Source organism: Cnephaeus nilssonii, assembly GCF_951640355.1.
Source record: "Cnephaeus nilssonii genome assembly, chromosome: 22".
In the NCBI taxonomy this organism is placed as follows: domain Eukaryota; kingdom Metazoa; phylum Chordata; class Mammalia; order Chiroptera; family Vespertilionidae; genus Cnephaeus; species Cnephaeus nilssonii.
In genome coordinates, this window is record NC_137093.1 from 14,891,536 (window position 1) to 14,915,771 (window position 24,236).

A 24,236-nucleotide genomic window follows, 5' to 3' on the forward strand; every position below is an offset into this window, starting at 1 on the left:
TCTCCAGAGAAGCAGAGGTTTTTCTCTCTCTGGCCCTGACTTGAAATGAAACGACTTAGCCCTCAGACAGTTTTATGGTCCCTTGCCTTCCATTCCTCTTGCTGAGTTATCATGCTGGGGAGAGCCCAGCCCAGGCTCTGATTTATACAGCTCTCCAGGCCCCTGTTGGATCCGGAGTCTGGAACAATAAGACAGGGCTATCCATCACCCTCTGCTCAGATCTCCCTGGACTCATTGGCAAGGAGGGAGGGGTGGGTGGCAGAGAAGGCAGCCTCGGGGGTCCTGCCCAGAGAGCATTTGTCACATTGATCGAATGCGCAGGCGGGAGTGGGGTGGGGGAGTGGAGGCTTTTTATCTCACCCCAAGTCTCCCCTGTGACAGCAGGGACACAGAAGAGCAGGGACAGAAAGGGTATTAGAGCTCAGAAGGCTGATCCTGGCCAAGGATGCCCCTTACGTGCTCCCAATCAGAATGCAGCAACCACTGGTCCAACTGTGTTTGATCTCTCCAGGTCATCCATCCTGTTTGTGCATCATCACCCCTTAGTACCCAGCACAGCGCCTGGCACATAGTAGGCATGTGACAAAGATCGATGTTTGTTGACTGACTCAGCCTCCCTTTCCTCCATACCCCAGATCTCAGGGTCAAGGGTCATTCAGAGAACTCCTTATACATGTATGCATGCTGCCTCTCTGCTTGTGGGCATGTGTGTCCTACATGTTAACTTGCGATGAATGCTCATGTGTGCCTGCATGCTGCACACATGTCCACTGGAGTCCACTTCCTGAGAGTCTGGGTTCTTAGAGTGGGTGACCCAAGGGAAACCCTGACTTTAGCTTCTGTAAGGCATTTGATCATCTACCCCTGGGGCTGGGAGAGGTGGCGCAGTGCCAGGAGGGAAGGGGTGGGCAAGCTCCCTCTAAATGGCCCTCTGTACTCACGGACTCCAGGTCTGCCAAAGCAGAAAGGGGGCCAGGATGTGGTCATCATCTATAAACAATGAGCAGTGGTCCATGCTCCCAGGAACTCCCTCCAGGGGGCACTTCTGATGAAACCAACTGTGCTGGGGACAGGCCCTAAGGTCTGAGAACAGCGACTCTCCGCTACCTGTGCAGAGGGAAGACTGCTGCTTTGTGCATGCCACTCTGGCAGCCAGCTAAGGCCCTGGGGACAGCATTTTGGCTGTCAGGAAATTAGAGGCTTTGTTCAAAGCCAGGAAGAGAAAATCAATGCCCAAATCTGGGAGCTGAAGAAAAAGGAATTCAAGGGCTGCTGCACGGCTGTGGCTTTGTTGTGTCTTTCTGCTTTCGTGCTGCAGAAGCGATAACATGGAATGGCCTAAGCGTGGTAGCTCCCAGCTCCTGGGAAGTTGGCTGACCTGAGGAGAAGCCAGGGGTGGCTAATGAGTCATTAGCAGTCTTTATTAAATTAGGATTATAATCCATCTCAACATGCAGAGGGAAATGTTTCAAATTATCTACTTTCTTAATTGCAACTCAAAGATTTGGCAGGAAATGATCATGAGAGATAACGTCTGGAAATTGATGGATTGCACAGATGTGTGTCTAAGCTTCCAAAACTCTAATAGCTGGAGAATTCATCCACACACACACACACACACACACACACACACACACACGTGTATATGCTCACACAGATATTGTTCGTACAAACACCCCACTGTACATATCAATTCAGGATACTACCCAGATACATATACCACACACACACACACACACACACACACACACACACTCACTCACTCACTCACTCACTCACAGAGTTAAGTATGTGCACAGTAAATGAAACCATTGACTTAAGCAATTCAGATAGGCTGAGGTTGCTACCAAATGCTGAGACACTGGGAAGGACAAGGTAAGACATGAAAGAAACACTTAGCCCGTTGCCTATAAGAAGTTCAAAATTTGCTCAGGGAGCGAACGCATTCATACCTGAAATAGAAGAGCATGTACAGAGCTGCATTCCAGTGCATATACTACGGCGGAGACGTGAGCGCGTACAATTCAGAAGGATGCAGGACATGGGTGTCCTGAATTAAGTAGACTTTCTGGAGAGGAAGAGTTTTCACAGGAGTGTGAATATTCCTCTGTGCACTGTGACGGCAGCCAGTGGGGATGATGGCAGGAGAAGACGTGCTGCGTCTGTCTATTGAGAAACCTGCACAGAGCATCGACACTGTGTTCTGTGTTTGTAGAACTTCCGGGGAGGGTGGGATTGCTTTGGTGAGAGAATCCAGGCCGACTACTATTTGCTGTATCAAAACAGAAGAGATTTGAAGCTCACCTCATCCTTGTCCCTTCTTGACCTCAGCTTCTCTACCTGTAGAATGGGAGTGGGATCTGCAGGCCCAGTTAGACTTTTCTAGACCTCTCTTGGTCCTGTAAACCTGTAAGATCTCTGTGATTCAGGAATTGTAATTTATTCATCCTTAGAGCCCAAGGGCCTAGCATGTGCCTGCCAGCCTAGATGCTGAATGGGAAACAACACTGGGACATTTTTAGAGGCTATTGGTGTACCAGTGAATGGATGAGGGAGGGGGGAAGGGGGTGTTTGTACTTTACAGAGAAGCTGTGCAGAAAGTGGTTCAGAGTGTGGGTTCTGGAGGCAGAGCGCCCAAGTCTACACCTGGCGACAAGTTACTCCCTTATCTGAGCCTCACTGGGGATGCATGTTGAACACTTAGCAAATAATCAATACATATTAGCAATTACTGTTGTTGACAATATTGTTTTGTTCTTCCTTGCGAAGCCAACCATGCTGGACAAGTTGGGTATCTTGCTCCCTTATTTGGTCACTCTTCCTCCCCCTCCCCTAAATGTGATAGGACAGGACCCACTTCTCCTTTCCCAGAGTTGTTGCTTGGTTCTCCAAGCCCTACTCTGGCTGCTGTAGGTCCCAGCCACCAGAATGGAATCCTCAGCTCAGGAGGGCTCATGCAGCATCAAAGGCAATTAATGTGGATAGGACTCCTCCCTGCAGACAGGGAGGAGATGGCCCATGGGAGGAGCAGAAGGATGCAGGGCAGTTCTGTGAGAGATGGTGATGCTGAGGGCTGCGAGAGAATGTGAATAGGGCCAAGGGAGAGCACAGTGGCAGCAGGGGTGACAATTGTGATGATGATGAGGGGTTTGAAAGGAGATGGAGGACTAGGAGGTCAGGGATAGATGCTCTAGTAGAGGTCAGAGAAGAGGTCTTTGTGTTGGGGAGAGTAGAAGTTTCAAAACCTCATGTAACCCGGAGGGTGGAGGAGGAGAATGGAGCAACCCTGCGCTCTAAGGGAGAGGCACTGAGTGTACTACTGGCCTCCTCACCACCCCTCAGCTGGTCCTGGGTGGTGGAGGTGCCAAGCAGAGTAGACTGAGGAGCTGGGGAGCCAGATTGACACAGGATAAACGATAAAGGTTTCGGCATGCACACAGAGTTTATACCAGGGCAAAAACAGAGCCCAGAAGAGGAGTTTTGATAAAAATGGAATGCAAGTTGCATAGTAATTTTAAATTTTCTAGTAGCCGCATTAAAAGGTAAAAGAAACAGTGAAAAAAATTGAATAGCCAATTTTTATCAGTGTAAGCAGAATATTATCATTTCAATATCTAATATACAGAGGTAGGCAAAAGTAGGTTTATAGGTGCATTGTGATGTTCTTTTGAGTTAACGAACCTATTGTACAACCTGTACCTTTTTCCATACGAAAAACTCTAAACCTATGTTTGCTCACCCCCTGTATATAAAATAATTATTAATGAAAAATTTGGTATTCTTTTCTAAATACGAAGTCTTCCAAATCCATTGTGGACATTGCACTTGCAACACATCTCAGTTTGGTCCAGCTGCGTTTCAAGTTCTTAGGGGCTCCCTGTGCCTAGCGGCTGCTGTGTTGGACAGCACCGGTTTCTATCTTCCTTTCTTTAAATTGCGTGGCCAAACTCTTGGGATGCCATTTCCCAAGGTGGCACTTTTTGGAAACCATCGTAGCATTTTCTAGTCTGAATTCTCTGTCTCTCAGTCTCCCTCTTTCTCAGCTCTTTCAAACTGGCTGCGATGCTGCCACCCCTTGCCAGGGCCTGGGAAGAACTGCAGACTCAACCAAAGTTCTTCTCCTTTATTTTCTGCAGCTCACGGGCCTCTCATCTGGAGCCAGGGCAGGGCAGCTCTCTCTCTCTCGAGAGCCTGTGTGTGTGTGTGTGTGTATTGCATATATGCATGTGTGTTGCATGCCTATCTGCGTGTGCGTGTGTGTGCGTATTGGGGGGTTGAAAGAAGTAAGGCATGGTGGGGGGACAGTGATTGAAGAAACTTTCCGTAAGTACATCAGTACCATAAGAAAGACAGGCTTTTTTAATGGTTTTGGGGACTGTATTCCTCCTATATTAGAGAAGCTGGTTAGAGATACTGTATGACCCAATTGATCGACTGTCATGTGCCCAGAGGACAGGTTGCATCCACCATGCTTCAGAGGGTGGGAGTGGAATAGGGGAGCAGAGGGTAAAAAATGAATCAGAGGTGGACAAGGGCCTGGACACCCGACTCCAGCTCAGAGCAGAATCCTGGAGCTCCAGCTTTTGGAGGATTTACAGTGTCTGTGTTTTCACACTGTGCAGTCTCTCACCCTGTCTGCCAGGGGGGTGCCCTTAGGAATTTAACCAGAAAGAGAATCTTCTTCACATGTCTCTGGCTTCCCCAGCACCACAGCCCCCCCTGGTTCCAGGGTCAGGAAGGAGGCCTGAGGTAGAGGGTTGCATTCCCACCCCCTTTCTCCATTCTGTGCTCCCATGCTCTGTGCTTCCAGGCTGCAGAGCCTGTCACAGCATCCTCAGTAAGCACCGTCTCCTCTCCTCGGGCCAATTAAATAAGTGCCGTAATAAAGGCGCAGACAAGTGCTGTGGAAGCCTCAGGTAAGGGCTGTTAAATCCAATGGCTCCATTTATTAGCGAGCCTCCCGGGTGCCAGGGACTGTGCTGAGATCTGTGCCTTCGTCATTGGATCTAATCCCCACAGGCTCATGAGCTGGAAACTATTATCATCCTCATTTCACAAGGGCAGAAACTGAGACTTGCAGAGTGTCGGTATCTTTCTGTGACAGGGTGAAAATTTGAGCCAGATCCATGTGACTCCAAAGCTGAGGAAGCTAAGGAAGTCCTGAAAAGAACCGATTTTTGAGCTAAGTCTTAAAAGCAGCCAGAATTGGAGAAGGTAGAGAAAGGGGACTGAGAAGTCCAGGCTGAAGGAATGGCACCAGCAAGTGCAGGAGGGTTGAGCTACGTGGGATAACAGGCGGACTGAGCTCTGGGGGTGGCCAGAATGGAAGTGCCCAGACCGCTCAATTGCAGCGGCTTTGAAAAAATAAATAAAATTTATTTTTTAGAGCAGTTTTTGGTTCACAGCAAATTGAGCAGAAAGTGTGGAGATTCCCATATTGCTGTTGCCTCCCCACTCCACTGCCTCCTCCACTATCAACATCCCCACCAGAGCGATATATTTGTTATAATTGGTGAATCTACATTGACACATCACCCTTAGTCCATAGTTTACATTAGGGCTCACTCTTGGTGTTGTACATTCTGTGGGTTTGGACAAATGTATAATGGTGTGGATCTATCATTATAGAATCATGTGGAGTATTTTCACTGCCCTAAAATCCCTGTGCTTTGATTATTCATTTCTCCCTCCACTCTCTACCTCCTGACAACATCTTTCACCTCCATAGTTTTGCCTTTTCTATAATGTCATATAGTTGGAATCATGCAATATGTAGACTTTTCATTGGCTTCTTTTACTTAGTAATATGCATCTAAGGTTCCTCCATGTGTTCCATGGCTCGATAGCTCATTTTAAAATATATATATATTTTATTGATTTTTTTACAGAGAGGAAGAGAGAGGGATAGAGAGTTAGAAACATCGATGAGAGAGAAACATCGATCAGCTGCCTCCTGCACATCTCCTACTGGGGATGTGCCCGCAACCAAGGTACATACCCTTGACTGGAATCGAACCTGGGACCTTTCAATCCGCAGGCCAATGCTCTATCCACTGAGCCAAACCGGTCAGGGCTCAATAGCTCATTTCTTTTTAGTGCTGGATAATATTTCATTATCTGGATGGACCACAGTTTAATTATCTGTTCACCCACTGAAGGATATTTTGGTTGCTTCCAAATGTTGGCAATTATAAACAGAGCTGCATCTGTGTGCAGGTTTTTGTGGGGACACAACTTTTCAACTCATTTGGACAAATACCAAGGAGTGCAATTGCTGGATCATATGGTTAGAGTTTGTTTGGTTTTATAAGAAACCAAAGTGGCTGTGCTGTCTTCCAAAGTGGTTGTACCACGTTGCATTCCCACCAACAGTGAATGAGAGTTCCTGTTGCTCCACATCTTCACCAGCATTTGGTTTTGTCAGGGTTTTGGATTTCATTCATTCTAACAAGTATGTAATGGTATCTCATTTTAATGTACATTTCCCTAGTGACATTTGATATGGAGCATCTTTTCATATACTATTTGCCATCTCCTTTGGTGAAGTGTCTATTCAGCTCTCTGCTCATTTTTTAATTGGGCTGTTCATTTTCTTATTGTCAAGTTTTAAGAGTTCTTTGTATATTTTGCAAATATTTTTCCCCAGTCTGTGGCTTATCTTCTCATTCCCTTCACAGCTTTTAAAATACTGATATCCCAGGCCCTTCTCCAGAGCCACTTTCTCTAGGGGTGGAACCAGAAACCCTGAACTATAAAGATTCTCATGCAGGAAGTCCAAGGGCCAGGCATGGGAGCCTCTGGAGGATAGAACTGGGGAGGTATCAGCAGGAATACAGATTAGCCTGAGAGGTAGTTTAGGGCCAGGTGAGGAGGAGGTGGTATTGAATGCCGTGCTAAGGAAGGTGGCATTCAAGGCCCTCCTTTTTATTATAAGGTTCAATAAACATCTTAGGCTAGATCTTATAGACAATGGAAAGGCACTGAGGATTCTGAGGGGGAAATCAAGGCATAATTCAACCTTTGTTTGAGGAGGAACATTCTGGTGATAGTGTATAAAAAGTATTGAGGATATTGGAGACATTAGACCAGTTAAGAAATCATCAGAATATTCCTGCTGACTGGTGGTAATTCCTTCAACAAGGATTGGGCAGTGGTGGAGAAATCAGTTCCATTCAGTTCAACACAAGTATTTTTTTTAATATGTTTTCTGGACTGAGCACAGTGCCAGGTTTTAAGGATCCTGGGCTGAAATAAAATATTGTCCCTCATCCTCAAGGAACTCACAATATATCATTTTTATAAAAAATAATTAAGTTGAGAAAAAGGGAACTGGTAATTAATTAGATAGTGTCCCCTGCAAATTCACATGTTGAATTTGACTGTGACTATTTGGGTATAGGGACGTCAGGGGGTAAAGTTAAATAAAGTCATAAGGGTAGGGCCTTAATTCAATAGATTGGTGCCTTTATAAGAAAAGGAAGAGACACCAGAGGAAAGCGTCTGGTTCGCAGAAGAGAAAGGCCACATGAGGACACAGCAAGAAGGTGCCATCTGTAAGCCGGGAAGAGAGGTCTCACTAGAAATCAATTTTGCTAGCACCTTGATCTTGGACTTCCAGGCTCCAGAACTGTGAGAAAATAAATGTCTGTTGTTTAGGCCACCTAGTCTGTGATATTTTGTTATGGCAGCTGGAGCAAACTAATACAAGTCTTAAATTTTTATTTGTGGGGTGACATGGACAGTATTAGCCAGGCCATTCTTTGTCTATGTCTAGAGCTCAGAGGAGACAACCTGGGCTGGTGTGGGCTGCTTACACTAAAGACAAATCAAGTGCAGATAAAGTGAGAAGGCGGCCCAGAACTAAGCCTTAGAAATGCCAACATTTAAGAGTGATGGCTAGGATTGGTAGGAACTGCTGCTTGGTTTTAATGTTGATGTGTTGGTGACTTATGTGACATGTGGCCCTTCTCCATCCTCTTCTTCATTCTCAGAAGTATGATGGGGGAGAGATTATAGGGTATCTGAAGTGAATTCTAGACCCACTGACAGAGCCATTTAGGTATGGAACTCATGGAGTTTGGCATATTGTGAATTCATTTGTTCATAGATTATTTGCTAGCTTGCTACACCTGTTGGATTCTTGCATTATTGTTATTGAAGGTTTTATGTATTATTGCTTTGTCTTCTTCTATTAGAATGAAAGCTCCTTGCGGTCAGGAGCTGAGTTTGAACACCTTTGCTTCTGCTCCTTATCCCTAGCACGAGCATACAGTATTTTAGAGGATCATTTTATTAAGCTTTTGCAAGTTACCAAATAGTCAAAACAAAGATACACTTTAAGAAATTACTATGTGCGTTTTAAAGCACTAAAAGGGTACTATAGTAGAAATGACAGTGTTTTAAAGACTCCAAAAATTAACAGCTCATGGCAGTGGATCTCCTGATTCAAGAAAGATTTGGACACCAAACTAGATTTCAGAAAATGAGGAGGGTGAACAGTGGGAATCAGTGATGCATGGCTGTTGCCTGCAATACTATTTATGGCTTCCTGACACCTCTCTGATGGGGTTAAGTATTTACATTCAGCCTTGATTCTCCCCTCTGACTCTGCAGGCTACAGCCACCCTCTGGGAGCCCTGGGAAAGAGAGAAAACCCTCTCTGTAGGGGTCCCAGGCAGGGGCAAATGGATCTCCCCTCCCCCTCTTGCCTCTGAAGAGGGCTTGCCTCTGGGAGTTTATGGCAGCCTGACCTCCAGCCTTTGGTTTGGAGAATCTGGCCGCTTCTGAACTACATAAAAAGGGCAAGTGCATTCATTATTATTATATTATTATACAATGTATAATATATAATAGCGATTATGCTGTCAGGAGCCAGAGTCTCTGACCACAGATCAGAGGCTGGGGTGACATAAATCCACCTAGTGAAGTCTTTGGAGATTCCATGTGAAGGTGAGAGGATCCAACTTCGTCTATAATGGAGAGTCTTAGCGAAGAGTTTCTTCTACAAGCACCTTTGGAGTTTAAATTTGGGGGGGGACTGAGAGGATCTGGACAAACAGTATTTAGTATCTGGGATGTGATGCAAAAAAGGTCACAATTGCCTCCTCTGAGCCATAAAATGCTAATGGCTCAACCCTGCTGGTGATGGGGGCAGATGAGGAGTCGCCCAGCGGCCTGGGAAGAGGGAAGGAGGGGCAGCCTTCAACTTCTGGGGTCAGATTCTTCACTGAAAATCTGGCCAGCTTGGGTTTCACTTTCTGCTTCCCTGCTTACATCGCTGTCTTTGTCTAGGCTTTATCCAGGCCCCCCGCCTGGTCTGAGGTCAGAGGATCAATGGCTGCCTGACTGTGGCTGGAATGGCTCCTCTAAGGGGAGGGAGCCCAGAGCACATTTCAAGGAGGCAGAAAGGGTCTTCTAGTCCCTTTATGCCGGGGGCTACGTGCTGAGTTGTGAAGCAAGCAAGCCAGCCAGCATCTGTAGGTGCTGGGTGCCTGCACCAACACTTAGTAGGACTATAATCTTTTGGAATGCAAGAAAGCACACGCTTGCACTGGTTTTCCTCTTGGAAGGCACTTATATTAATGTCCTCCCCGGAGTAGATGAAGCCACCCCAGCAGGCCCAGGCTGAAACAGCCCAGCTGGTCTCCCTTTATATTACGCCAGCCCAACTCCCAGAACCTGGGACTTTTTAGGATGAAAACAGCGGGGCTCCGAACAGGCTTGTTTGGTATTTGCAAAGAGGTGATTTACTGATAAAGCCTCTGTACCCTTTTAGCTCTTCCTCTGCCCCACCCCATCACACAGTCTCCCGCTCCGGGAACCAAACGTCCCGGGAAGGCCGCAGCAAAAAAAGGTCTTAAGAATAGGAATAACGCGCCGGAGTTTCATCTGAATACCTTTTCTGGGGCTAGGGTGACGAAAATTATTCAAATGCAGTCATAAAAATGAGGCCAGCCTGGCAGGGATAGGGTGGGGTGGGGGTGGGCGGGCGGAGTGAAGGTAGAGGTAAGGATTTCTTGCCAGTTTTGAGTTTTCTTGGGGTCCGCCTCTCTGTCCGCTCAGTACAGGATGTCTCAGAACTCTTCCTGAGGAGGACTTGGCATGGGGACAGGGGCAGTGTTCCCGAGGTTCTGGGGGTCCTCTGAGTTCCCACGTCCGAGGCAGCCCCACAGCCTGAGGCTTTCTGTCCGGCGCTGAGTTGCGCCTGAGCGCCTGCCCGCAGGAGCAGGCCCGCGCCGGGCGTCTCGGAAAAGCCTCCAGCAGAGGGAGACACTCCGGCGGCTCCTCTGCCTGGAAAGCGCCGGGCCCGAGCGGGTGGGGGTGTGGGGGTGGGGAGAGGGGGAGTGGGGAAAGGAGAGGTGGGGGGGGGGCGGGGGCGGGTCCCTGAGCGCTGACGTCCTGAGCAGTGCTGGGAAGTATAGGCTGTGTTGTCACGCCGGTGTCAGTCTGATGAAGATTGGCATCAGGTAAGCTGTCATTCATTTCCATGTCAGAGCAGCTTCTGCAGGCGGCGCGGCTGCGGGCGGCTGCCTCGGAGCGCGCGTGTTTTATTCCGGTCCCCAAGCCGGAGTATTATTCATTGCGACAGGGCGAGGAGGAGAGCGAGCGAGCGAGCGAGGGAGGCAGCGGGTGGAGAGAGGGAGGCGGCAGGGAGGAGGGAGCAGGGAGCGGGGAGGGAGCGCGCAGAGAGAAGCTGGGGAAGCGCCGGCGAACGCGGAGCGGGCGAGGCTGGGGAGGAGGCGGTCCAGCGTCCGGCCGCCCAGGGCGCAGCCCCGCGGTGGCCGCTGCCTAGCCTTTGAGGGCAGGGGCCGGGCGAGCATTGTCCGCGTGGGAGGAGGACCGCCGGGGCCTCGGGCCCCGTAGCGGCGGGCGGGGAGCTGTGCGGGGACTGAGAGCAGGGAGAGCGCGCTGGCCGGAGCCGGGTGCGGGCCGGTCGGGGCCAGGCGCTCCTCCGGCGAGGCCGGCTCCAGGTTCTCTTTCTCCCGGCTCCGGGCGCCCTTTGGGCCGGCGCTGCTGGCGCCACCAACCTGGGGCTGCCTTTGAGCGGCTTGAAGCGGGAGCAGCCTCGGACTCGGGCCGGGCGACTGAAGTCAGAGCCACCGCCTGACTCGTGTGGCCTGGGCGAGTGGGCTTTGCAGGCGAATCCGGGGGACTTCGGAACACGAGTCTGGAAACTGGGGTCCCCGGGGCCAGTTAGGGAACCCGGCCCTGCAAGGAGCGATAATTTGTAGGGTTACGGGCTTTGGACGGATTGTTGGGAGACCTTGGTGAGGTGGTTGAGGCGTGGGGCCCACTGCGAGGTTGGAAGTTAGAGTCTTGGATCGAGTCCTCCAGGCGTGAGTTCGTAAAAGAGGGGGTGGAAAGCAGAGGGAGATGGGGCAGGGGCGGGAGTGTGCCGCGCAAAGTTTGCGTCTCTTTCGGGGTAGGCGTGCGGGCTTTCCCAGCTCCCGAACCCGAGGAAGAAACGAGAGAATCGGGCTTCCCTTTCGGGGTCTCAGAGGAGCCTGCGCGGCAGGGAGACCGGGGCTCGGGTGGGAGTGCGGCAGGGCTGGGAGTGGTGGTGCATCAGCCCTGAATTAGGGCAGGGGTTCGGGCCAGGCTGGAGTTTGGGGTATAGGGTCCAGGCTCACTTTAGAAGCGTGAACGGGCCACTGAGTAGCTTAAGGGTGGAATCTGCACCCCAGCCAGAGCTGGGGGCTGGAGTTGGGGGCCTGGAGTTACATCTGAGGCTGGAGTCGGAGAAACGGGTGGTTTTGTTTGTTTTGGTTTTTTTTAGGATTTAGGCACGGGATCACGAATTTTTATCGGGGTTGAGGATATTGAAATTTGGGGGTGGTCGTACGCGCTGGTCTTCACTCTCCGTGGGTGAAAAAGCATTAACGTAGGCGATGAAAGTAGTTGATCCGAGTCATGGCAGGCGATCCCCGAATTTCTGCTGCTTCTCCCGGAAAGAGGATGGAAGAGAGGATTCGAGGCGCACAGGACCCGGTCTTAGGAGAAACATTCCGGGAAGCGGACATATCGATGGGACTTTCTGGGTGAATCGACAGGGCAACCTCGCAGGGCTCGAGGTGGATCTTAGGACTGTGGCGGCGCCTCGGGCTCCAGGAGTCACTCCGGGTCTGCGGGCGGAACACGGCCGGGCGGGTTCAGGTTGCCCGCAGGGGCCGAGGCCTGCCCCGGGAGGCCAACAGCGAGGTGCCGCATCGCGAAGGGTTGTCTGGGCTGCGGCCGGAGGGCAGGGAGGACTCATCTCCGGCGCCCCGATTTGAGTCGCGGTCTCTGGACCCGCAGGCGCTGCCTGCGCTTCTCGCGACCCGGCCCGGAAGCCCACGCGCGGGGCCGCGGAGGCGATGTTATGCCTGGGAAAGGGGGGAGTTCGGGGTCCCCTACCCTCACCCTCTTGTCCCCGGACTTCTCCAGCGTGTTAACTTCTCGGATAGCAAATGCTGTCCAACTGGTGGAAGACAAAAGCTTCGCATTGTAGACAGATTTAGGTGACCCCCCTCCCCCAAACTGAGAAAATGATGGTGTTCAAACACAAAAAGATAAATTACGCGAAGCCTAACCCCAAGACCTCCCGCTTATTCTACCATTCTGGCCTTCGCGAGGCCTGGGGCCTTGGGGGAAGGGAGGGGTCTCCTGTTTTGGACTCCGGATCTCTCACTGAAGCTGCACCGGGACCTAGGCTCTGGCCTAGCTCTCCGGAGAGAGAAGTCCCGACTCGGGAGGGAGACTATCTCTCTGGCCAACTAGGGAAGCAGTGTGTAGGGCGGTGCACAGGAGGGAGGGTTGAAATTTCCTCCTCGCAATCTTGAGCTCAACCTCCCAGCCCTCGTACCCCTCTCTGGGGCTGCCAGATTGCGCTTCTGGGGCGCAGGAGACCCGCGACCCACGAGTGGCCGCGGCCGCCTGGGCGCTGTGAGCGGAGCTCCGCGCTGTTGTTCTGCGGGCTTGGAATTCTTGCACTCTCTCCCGCCGAGAGACTGCGTGCGGGAGGGAGCCGTGACCCCACGGAGACTCCGGGTCTCCGCCTCTCCTTTGTGAGCTCCGAAGGCATGAAAGGCGAGAGAGAGAAAGAGAAGCTGCTCAGAATAAGGGGCAGGGGGTGACTGGAGAGAGATGGGCCGGCCACGGCTCACAGTAAAATGCCTCGTGCAAATTGCACTGAAGTGTACCGGACTCGAGACTGGCTGTTTTATGATCCTTTCTGGGAGTTTACTGCTCTCTGCTTTTAAGTCTATAGATTGCTTTAAGTTAATGAAAGTGCTGCTTTCAAAAGGAGCTTTTATTGTGGGGCCATGATGAGTCCAGTCCCTCCCCTTTACTCTTCCAAAATGGGCCTGTTTAAAAAGAGAGAGACTCCTGGAGTTCCCACAGGGACAGAGCTGGGGCAGGACGCCATGTGACAATGAGGATAAATAAAAACCAATGTCCAAGTAATTCAGAAAGATGAGTTTCCTTCTTTTCCAGTCCAGTGTCCTCTATACATTCCTATCTTGCCTTTCGGACTTTCACTGAGTCAGACTTCAAATGTTGCTTGGTCCCTCCCCCATAAACCCCTTCTCAACATTGCTTTATTTAGACCTGACCCAATTCAATTAAACTCAAAACTGGATTTCAGAATTTCAACTGGCTGCCAAATCAAACTGCAACTAAAATATTGGGCACTGGGGGAGGGGCTCTGTCTTGCCTTTAGTAAGTAAGATGCGCTAAAACGTCAGGAAGAAAGTCTGGAAACCTTGAGAAAGAAACGTGCAAAGCTATTTTTTCAGCACTTTCCCCTTTTCCAATCTATTTGGCACAGAAGGTGAGATGACAAGGTTTTTGACTAGGTCCTAACACAGAAACTGCAGCGGGGCTGGGCTGTGGCTTTGACCGCATGTCATAACCATTTAAACTGTGGTTAGTTGTTCAAAGCTTCTCCAAGCTGGGTTTCATTAACTCTACACCAGTTGCCTGGAAGTTCAGTAGCAATAAATTGTATAAACACATTTGAAGTAAGTTAGTGATGAAATAAGGAGAATTACTGTCTTGTGAGTGGAGGATCCTGAATTCATGGAGTTCTAGCTTAACTGGAAACATGCCCCCTCTCCCTTGGCCTTGATGTTTATGGGTGTGCCAGAGTGTGTGTTAAATTTCTTTCTGCCATGTCCATCTTCAGCGTGGGGCTGTAACTCATTAAAGACCAAGGCATGCCTAGAAAGCAAAAAGGCTGAGTTTTAAAGCAGCTTCTATTAGCCTGGTTCAGAAAGCAAACCAAACCCATCAACCTGACTTCCTTACTCTGGGTGAATGCAACACGCACCATGAACAGCAGCAGAGCAGGCCAAATTAGATTTTTAAATGTTAGCGGCTTAATAATACTGTGTTGTTAGCAATTGAATTTGTTTTTATTAAAGAAACAACCTATAAAATTTATAGGCTTCCAACATGTTGCAAGATTTCCATGCTATTTATTTAGCACCCCCCCCCCCCCCCCGCATTCTATCTCCAATTTCAGACTTTTGTTCCCGATTTATTTAATGTGGAGCACATTTTCTAAATTAGTTTGAGGAAGGTGAGAAATGCTGTTCTAAGTTTTCCTTTTCCTATACTGTGTGGCACAAGGCCTGCGATGCTGAGATATATATAAACGTGTGATGCAATTGCTAGAGGTGACGGCATGGGAACCAGAGTGTCTGATCAAACCAAATGCAGATCAGAGTACGGAGAGGGAGAAAATGAATCATCGTGAGCCACACCGTTAGCCTTGATTATAGCCAGCACACCACACTTTGCATAAAACACTTCACATGAGATTCATGACTTAGTGAAGATTGAATTCTATGGAGAAGCAGAATTTAGAGGGAGGAGCCGCACTGGCTGGGTTCTGGCCAGGCTGCTTGGCCAGCTTGTTGCAATGGGGATCTGCTAATTTAATTAGATCTAATACCTGGTGGGAATGGAGGAAGGAGATAATCAAGGTTGGCAGGTCAGCATGCTGAGCTAGTGTTTAGGCTGAAATTTGGGGGCCGGGCAGCTTTTTATCCCCTGTTACTGTCTGGCTGCAGGACTCCAACGGGTCATTTAACTTCTGGATCTTGGTTTCTCCGTCTGTAAGATGAGTGTATCACACACACTGCTCCCCAGGCTCCTGAGTGAATCCTGCAGGGATCGTACCGGGTGCACTCAAATAACAAAGAGAACGAGAGGGAAGGCTTCTGAGCAGCAGTCACAATCCTCAGTGTGTTTTCTTTCCCTGTTTGGCTCCACAGCCTTTCCCCATAACTCTCAGGAGTTCCAAGACTTGGGTGAAAGGGTTGACCTCCTGCCTCTCCTTACATCCTAGAATTTGGAAACCCTGCTGTGATTCCAAAAACCACCTGCACTTCATCAGGAGGGACAATTAAGTTGCTGCATTGGGGGAACTGGAATGCTTGTTCCCCATGGTGCTACCTGGAATGGCTTTCACGCATCAGATGAACACAGAATCTGACCTATTAGAAATCCAGCCCCTTCTCTATGTCACGGGGAAGAAGAGGCCTGAACACCAACTGGTGTGTGACATCTGGTCAGGCGAGGGGGGATGGGCGCTGGTCCAGAGCTAGCCGCTGCCTGACCCTTGCTTAGCAGTCTCCACGCTGGCAGATCAAAGCAGATCCTGGGCCAGAAAGCCCACGAAGTTGCAGCCGGCCCTTCTACAAAAGTGCATGTCCTTGGACACTCTTTCTACTCCTGTGCCTGGTTTTTCAAAGCCAGCCTTGATTCTGGAGACGTGGCTCCAGTGGAAGGCTTGCCTTTAATTCTCTGTCTGTGGGGACTTCTTGGGGGTAATTTTTTTTCTCCACACAGCCTCCTCCTGCAGTCCCGGGCAACATCTTAGTCTCCATTCTGATTGGAGGTGAAAGCCCGGTTTAGGGTAGAAGGAACCACCAGTTTGTTAAGAGAAACCATGAGAGTGGGAAGGCCCAGTCCTTCTCCCAGATCCTGCAGGAGTAAGGGAGAACCAAGCCCCAGACCCTTGAGAAGAACTTGCTGCGTGAACTCGCTGCAAACGCTGCAAACGCTGCAAACGTGGTGTCTTCAGGGGGATCTGCTGTTTGGCTTGGAAGCCTCACCGCAGGCCCTGCCTGCCTGGGTTTCTAATTACACGAAGGACGTTTCTGCTAAGACCTATCTCACTAAAAACACATCCCTGTGTGTAATAAGAAACCCTAAACCAGGCAGGATATTTTAAAACTGAAGCAATGAAGATTAGATTAAGTCTCCACCAAACAGCTTCGTTCTCGTATTATTTTTGGCTGGAATGTGGAAAAAAGCAGCTGGCCCTGGGGCCCCGAGCAGACTGCGAGGGTTCCGATGGAGCTGGGCTGGGTGGCGTAATTGTTAGTTTCTCTGCTTAATAGGAATGTGGCCAACTTCAGTGCCGCTCACTCAAGGCAGTGGGGGTCTGAGGGGGCCCCAGAGTTGGGGAGGGGCCAAAGAGTGGCCCAGGTCACAGGGCACTGAGGACACTTCTAAACTCCCCACCCTGTTAGGATCTAGTCTTTCAGGTTCAGCTTACGCTTCCACTCCCAATCCCATCTTGTTCCTAGTAAACCCATCCATGCTTCAGGAGGCCTTTGGAGGAACTTTAATATTGGGTACCTTTCTAGGTGGGGCGGAGGGACAAATAGTTGTTCAAGATTCCTGGAAGTGGAGCCCAGGAACCTGGCATCACAAGCTTGTCCTGTCCTGCTGGGGACAGGCAGTGTGGTGTTCCTTCATCCAGCCAGGATTCAGTGTCTCCTGTGTGCCTGGCACAGTGCTCGGCATCGAGGACACAGCTGCAACAACAAACGGAACAGGCACATGTAACCATCGAGTCCCTGTCCTCAAAGAGCTTGCCTGCTGTGGAGACAGAGTATGTGCTTAGCATCAGATACAACTGCCCTGAGAGCCTGGCTCTGCTAGGTACTCATCAGATGACTTTAGACAAGTTGCTTAACATCTTTGATCCACCTCCCTCCTCCCCCTTGTAAAGTGGGGGGAAAAAAGTATAAAGCTCAAAGGATTGTGGGGTGAGCATTTGTAAAGTCCCCAGCCCAGTGTCTGGCACATAGGAGAGACTCGATCACTGTTGGTGAACCTCCTCCCTGTTATGTCGGACTGAAGATCCAGCGGCTGGACAACCCAGCTTACCACTCCCCTTCCCTTGTGCTTTCCTGGGACATGGTCTGGCCCTTTGGCAGGTCACTGGCACCATCAGCAAGTGTGGAGCAAACAGCTGGTGACGTGGTGGCCTGGTGCTGCCCAATGCGTGCAGACTCCGGCTGGGCTATGGTAGAAATAGACCTGTCCTCAGTGTTGTTTGAGGGTGGACAAACACATGAGCGATGACATGCAGACACACTGAGGTGACATGAAAAAAGGCACAGGTTGCCGTTAACCAGAGGAGGGACAGGTGGGATGGGATGCTACTGAGTGACCAGTGTGTAGGTAATCAGGGAGACTTCAAGGGGAGGTGAGCTCTCAGCAGTGCTCACAGGGATGGCTGAGGCAGCCCGAACCAGAGTGAAGACCAGCCCCCTCTGAGCATGCCAGGGGGCCAACTGGGCCACCGCTGCCTCAGGAGTACCACCTGGGCCTCCCTGTTGGGGACTGGCCTCTGTCACACACTGAGAGATCCCTGAGAGGATTTTCTGCTTACTTCTCAGTGGGGAGAACCTAGGCTAATGACAGCGCATGAAGCAAATGGATCCACTACAGCACACTATCCCTGCTTTCCCTCAGCTAAGAGAGCAGATAGGCCCACACCCAGCCCTCTCAGGGACCATGAAGCTGACCAATGTCACAGTGGTTGGGATGGTGGAGAGTACAGGGATGTGGACTGGGCATCAGAGGGTGGTGGACCCGGGCTGTGACTGATCTCTGGATGTCAGTTTCCTCACCTATCCAATGAGGAGCTTGAAGTTGCTCTCAGGAGCCCCTTTGGCTTCTGTGTTTCCTCCTAATCGTACTGCTTTATTTCTGGGCAGTCATTGACCCCTCCTTCCCCCAGCAGCACCCCCAGGCAGGCATCGTGAACACACACAGCTGCAGAGGCACCATGCGAGGGTGTGGCCCCTGGGTCGCCCTTGTGTGTAGGGTCTCAAGACAGTAGAGCAGGTTGGCTTTGGCTTTGACTTGACTTCCTGGAGCGAATGGATGTGTCCTAGCAATAGGGGTGGCTCCATGGCGGCAGCATTTTTAGTCTAAAGACTCATGGCCTCTTCTACAGAACGATGTTGGCTTCCTTTGTTAGATGGTGTGGTATTGGGAGAAGGAACACAGGCTTGGGTGTCAGATTCTCCATCCTGACCCTGGTCCTACTACTGCTAAGCTGTGTGTCCTTCGGCACATCATTTAACCTCTCTGAGCCTCAGTTTTCTTAGCTATATAGCCAGGATGATAATGCCATAGAGCCCATAGGAGTACTGAAGAAACTATCTAAAAGTGCGTGGCATGTGGTAAGCTCATGGTGGATGTTCGTTTTCTTCACTAATAAAGCACATTCTCATGTGCTCTCTCGTCTGATCTTGTCAACTTTGTGAAGCAGGTGAAATGGATATTGTCATATCATTTTACAAATGAGAGGAGCGAGAGTGGTGGGTCTCGGAAGGGGATGCGAAGTGTCTGCCTGTTCACGGGGAAGAGTGTTAATTAAAGTAGCCCAGGTCTACCTGTCACAACTATGGTCTTTTCTTTAGCCTTTGGAGACAAAGGAAGTGCCTTGCTGAGCTCTGAGAGCTGCTGTGCCCTGAGCCCCACTATACGTCTCCCCAGAACCTCTTTAAAGGAACCAGATGAACACATCTCCCCATCACCCATACCTTTGTCTGGCAGACTCTGTGGAAAGTTATCAGCTGTTATAGAAACTGAAACCTAGAGGATCTATTTTTTTTTACTTTCACAAAGCCTTCAATTACAGGTGGGGTGGGCTGGCCAGCGCAGAGGTGGCGTGGCGGCAGACTTGGGCAGGGAGGTTGGTAATGGCAGTGGTGACAGAGCTGCAGTGCAACCCGAGTGGTAAGGAGCCTGGGGTAAGGAGAAGGTCCCCAGGGGTTGGCACCCATGGTCCTCTTGCTTCCAGTCCTGGCAGACAGCCTGTTGGTAGGAGCCTGCTGACTGATGAGAATGGGGGCTCTGCACAGTCTCCCTAATTCCAGAGTGGCACAATGGGTCTGGGGTAGAGTAAGGGCAGCGAGCCCCACCCTAGAGCTTCCTCTAACTGTCCTCCCTCAGGCAGTTCATTGTCATTGTGCTGTTCTAGCCCAAGGCCTGTGCTGAGCTATGGAGTCCAGGGCTGCTCCTGCCCTTCTCAGGGAGGCGGTGCCCCCTATGGATTGTGGGTTCTAGTTCCAGGTCAGAAGCAAGAAGGCCCAGAGATTCTGGGTGTGTGCCCAGGGCCCATGGGCATAAGTGCTTGATCGCACTCCTGAGCCCTCCCCGGTGATGCATCTACCCGTCCACAGCGTGGCCTGAGCCCCCTCTTCATGAATGCCCAGTCGTGGGCTGTGCAGGGCTAGGGCCTTGTCTTCTGAGAACTACGCTATCTCATCAGGAGCCCGAACAGATAACGTCCAAGGGAAAAGCTGCGTGACTCAGACACTCTTGTAACTTCTTTGGATTGTAGCATCGTCACTTTATAGAGCAGGCGGTTAGACGAGATTATCCTCAAGGCCCCTGCAGGTCTACTAGGCTACGAGTACATGCTAAAGTGTGTGGTCCAGGCCCCCGAGCACCACAAATCTGGAGACGGTGGCGGGCACCAAGGGACGCTTAGCCCAGTGGACTAGGGCCTGCCTCACTCTGGTTAGGCGAAAGGGGCCCTTCTGAGTCTTTCAGGCCTGAGGACATGCGGACAGAAGTCGAGTAGAAGAGCCTAGTAGCGTGGGCGTTCAATACCATGCTCTCCTGTGGCCTGTGTAGAAGTGGTGGTCTTGCCCTACTGCCTTGATGGGAGCCCCTTGCCCATGGTGCCTCTCTCAGCTCTGGGAGGGCTAGACTCACCTCGCACAGCAGTCCCTGGGGCATTCCTCACTGGTGTGATCTGGAGGAAAGGCAAGGAGCTCTATGGATTCCCTCCCTCCACCTTCCCTGGAGGCCGTTCCCAGGGAAAGTGATTTGTTCCTTGCGTGGGCATAGCTCTCCTCAGGGGCACCGCATCCTTCGGAGCCGCTGAGTGGCCATGAGATGAGACTGCTATCTCTCATTGACTTCCACGTTGTCAGGAAAGCCCCTTTCCAAGCTGGACATCTGGACATCAGGTCTCCTGAATACTTCTCAGCCTTTCCATCGGAAGGCGGGGGGAAGGAGAACTTCAGTCCTCTGGGGAGTGCCCTTAGCTGGGAAGTGGGGCAGGGGAGAGGGGAACCGCCTGGCATTCCTTTTGCACAGAGCCATGGGGCTAGACCCCACGTGACCACGTAGAGCAGGACTCTTCCTGGGAAGAGGAACAGCTGCCACAGGCTCACGCACAGATCAAGGGAGAAGGATTTGCTGAGCTCTATGGTGTTTGGGTGGCTGAGCAAGGCCACATATTGGAGGCTCCTGCACTGTGTGCTGAAACCTGTGCAGAACAAACCAAAGGCTTGAGTTTGAGACTTGACTCAGCCGTATGTTCACTGGATGACCTTAATAGCTGGCCCCACTTCCCTCATCAGTAAATGATGGTAATAGTGCCATCGGGGCTGTGGGAGTTAATGTATGTGGATGTGTCATGCGCATTATACACACACAAATGAAGCGCCTTCACCGTGTCTGGCATGTAATGTGTGGGGAGAAAATTGGTTGGCACAGACTCTATGATTCTTATTAGATTAAAGTGGAGCATACACCCAGACATACACCCCTCATACTCACTGAGTGATGAATGCAAACCTGACCTGCGTGACTGCCCCATGGCCGGGGTAGGAACCACACCCTCTGGGTTTTCTCCACGTTCTGGCAGAGTCCACAAACCGAATCGCGTGCCTACCGTGTGCCAATGGTTGTTCTCACTTATGTTTTTCATCTAATCCAGTGCAAGAGCCACCTGGGGCCTGGTGTGTGTGGTGGCCAGGTCCCATCAGCCTGAACCAGGCCTTGGGTTCGTCCCCACTGGTACTGTTTATTCAATTTATTTTTATTGAGCACCTTCTATGTGTCAGACCCTGCAGAAGTACTGGGATATGACTGTGCGCTGGACAGCCGGGCTTCCTGCCAGTTCACGGATTGTGGGGGAGGCAGGATTCAAGTTCATAAGTAATTAGTGAAACCAGGACAGAGCCATGGAGGAGTCCAGGAAGTCAGGGGAGTGTGACTGGGGAGTGTCACCTCCTCAGCGGTCTGGGAGGGCATCCTGGAGTTTTGGTCCTTAGACGAGGTCCCTCCCAGGGAGAGAATTGACCAATCTCTCCATCCTTTTCCATCCCAGACAAGTACAGAACAGGCAAGAAGACGACAGTGCGAGCCAGAAAAATCCTGCCGGGGTTTCTGCTCTCACCTGTGTTTCTTGTCCAGGGTGCCTCACAGATCATAGCTGACGCTATTCCCACACACACCCTGCTCCCCCATCACCATCATACTCCCTGAGGGCATGGCTTCCAGGAGGGGCCTTTAGAAAGAGCAGGCACCCCTTCTCCATTCTTCCTGCAGCCCCAGCTAAGGCCCTGATCATATCGGGGAGTACTTGGTGACCTTCACATCTTACCCGAGTCTGATTTCCGGGTTGCCCTCACGGGCAGCAGCCTGAACTAGGGAGGAAAGGCTCACCCTTCTTTCTCAGTGCCAGCCATGCCATTCTTCAGAAACACTGGGGGCAGTTTGTGCATATTTTGCAGTTTGGTACTTTGGAGGGGGCAGTGTGGAGAGGCGGGGGGAGTGGCCAGAGAGTTTGACGGACTTAAATCACTGAGGCTGTTAATCCAAAGTTACATGGGTATGAAAAGAAAGGTGCGCTCAAGGGAATGGCCGCGGGTGCAGAATGGAACCTTGCTGAGGTTCAGGCACCGCGGGTCTGGCAAAGGGGTATCTACCTGGATCCGACAGTTATGGGTGAAAGTGCAGCCTCAGCCGCCTGCTGGATGTGCAATTTCTCAACCTCTTTGAGCCTTAGTCTCTTCCCTTTTGTGAACTGGAACTAGCAATGGCTCTTGCAAGCGGGTTCAATGAGATCACATAGCAAAGAGCCTGGCCTAGTCTCTGGCCTCTGGAAGGTACTCAGTATATGTGAGTCTCTTTCCTGTCATTTCCTTCTCGCTCCCCACAGTGCTGGATGGAGACCAAAGTCCCCCTTCAGGAGGCGGGAAGACCCCGAGCCTCTCTGGGGGCACAGCTGGAATGGCTGTCTGAGACCACTGCAGGCTGGGGACAATGTCAGAGCCAGGCCATTTCCGGGACAGTGGGGAGGCAGTGATGGGGGTCTCCTGGAAGAGCCAGCCAGCACAGGTGACCTCAAGGAGGGGTGGGAGGCAGAGTCTCTGAAACAGGGAGCTGGGGAGAAGAGGAGGGAAGGAGGAAGGGAGAAAGGATGGAAGTGGGGAGGGATGAAGGGAAGGAGGGAGGGAGGAAATGAACAGCTATGTGTTTGACATTGAGCTAGTACTTTAGCACCCATTATTTGATTTTATACATTTAAAAGCATAGAATCTTAGAGTCATGACATCTCAGAACTAGATAGGATATGTATTACAACCTCTGTATTATATATATTACAAAGTTGAAGCTCAGAGAGGGGCAGAAACTTGCTTAAGGTCACGCAGGAAATGAGTGCAGAGCTGGACTGGCAACTGCCTGGCCAAGCCGTTGGGGCAGAGCAGAAAGAGCATAGACCTTGAATCAGAAAGTCTAAGTCTGACCACAGATACATTTATAGGAACTTGCTTTCTGAGCCTGTTCTCTTAGCTGTAAGATGGAATAGTCATTCTCTGCTCTAGTGGCGGCCATGACAATGAAATGAGATGATTTGTGTAAAGGGCCTGGTGTGGCATCAGGAGCTCTGTGGGCTCAGGTCCTTTCCCCTTCCAGCCCCAACCCCCCCCCCCCCCCCCCCAGCTTAGCTCAAGGCTCTCGTCACACCCCACCCACAGAGCACGACAAAGAGCCCTGAGCTGGCCCACCTTGTGCCCCCAGAACGCATTCATTCTTTCACTCAGTTGGCCTTCAAGTCTTAATGGGTAGCTGAGTGTGTGCCAGGCCTTGTCCTGTTCCCGGGGTAGGGATAGAAAGGTGAGCAAAACCAGATGTAACCTCTATCCTGAAAGATTTCACAGTTGGATGGAGCAGAGAGGCATTATTTTTTAAAAAGTCATACAAAGAAATATGAGCATACAGAGTGTTGACGGGAAGCACCTGAAGCTATGCGAGCATTAGCAGGAAGATTTTATTTTGAGAAAGCAGGGAAGTCTCTGAGAAAGTGATATTTGCGCTGAGACCTACAGGGAGAGTAGGACAGAAGTGAGGAGTGCCAGAAGGGAAGGGTGTTCCAGTGGGGGGATGGTGGGGGGGCGTGCGGGGCGTGGAACAGTAGGTGTGAAGGCCCTGGGAGAGAGGAAGGGGTTGATAGATGGCAAGGGGGCTGGGGCATTGTGGTCACAGAGCGGCAGCTTGGAAGAGCTTGGACGCTGTACCTTCGGGAGAGGTGGGAGAGTCTGTGTGAGATTCTGAAATGGAGACCAGGCTAACGTCTAGCTAGAGGCCCGATATCGCCAAGCTCCAGTCTCTGTCCCAAATGAAGGTAATAATAAAAATCATAACTAGATTGCGGGTCCATGGTGGAGAGAGGAAAGTAAACTGAACAAATGGAAAAGGCACTTTGCCTTTATCCTGTAAGTGAACAGTGTCGAATTCTTCAATGTGAAAGCGTTAATGATTTGAATTTATAAGGGAAGAAAAGCCAAAGTCCTTACATGGCTGAATCTGCACCTCCTAGTTCAACTCCTGTCACCATCTTCCCTCTCTGTGCTAACTGGAACACCTCAGGGCCTTTGCACTTGCTGTCCCCTCTGCCTGGAGCACTTTCCCCAGGTACCTGCCTGGCCGGCTCCCTTGGTTTTTCTAGATATCCTCTCCGATGTCACCCTCGCAGTGAGGGAAGGCCCTATCAGAAATGAAATCCCCTTTCTTCCATCCTTGGCTCTCCCTGGTCCCCTTTATTTTTCTCCAATAATGATCCGATGTTGTCTTTTTCTTTTCTTTTTTTTTTCTGGTACTGTAATCCAACACAGTGCTTGCACAAAGTAAGAGCCCAGCTA

The 24,236-nt window shown here is 50.8% G+C and overlaps 1 protein-coding gene across 3 annotated transcripts in view; it reads left to right on the forward strand.

Annotated features, from left to right (window-relative positions):
• PKNOX2 (PBX/knotted 1 homeobox 2) overlaps nt 1–24,236 on the forward strand; it is a 280,121-nt gene that overhangs the window by 38,842 nt on the left and 217,043 nt on the right. For 2 of the 3 annotated variants that reach the window (XM_079762223.1, XM_079762226.1), the window contains exon 1: nt 10,398–10,466. The exons of the other annotated variant lie outside the window; for it this stretch is intronic. The gene's annotated coding sequence lies outside the window, so the exon portion shown is untranslated. Of the gene's footprint in view, nt 1–10,397; nt 10,467–24,236 lie in introns of those variants that run through there. 3 annotated transcript variants of the gene reach the window in all.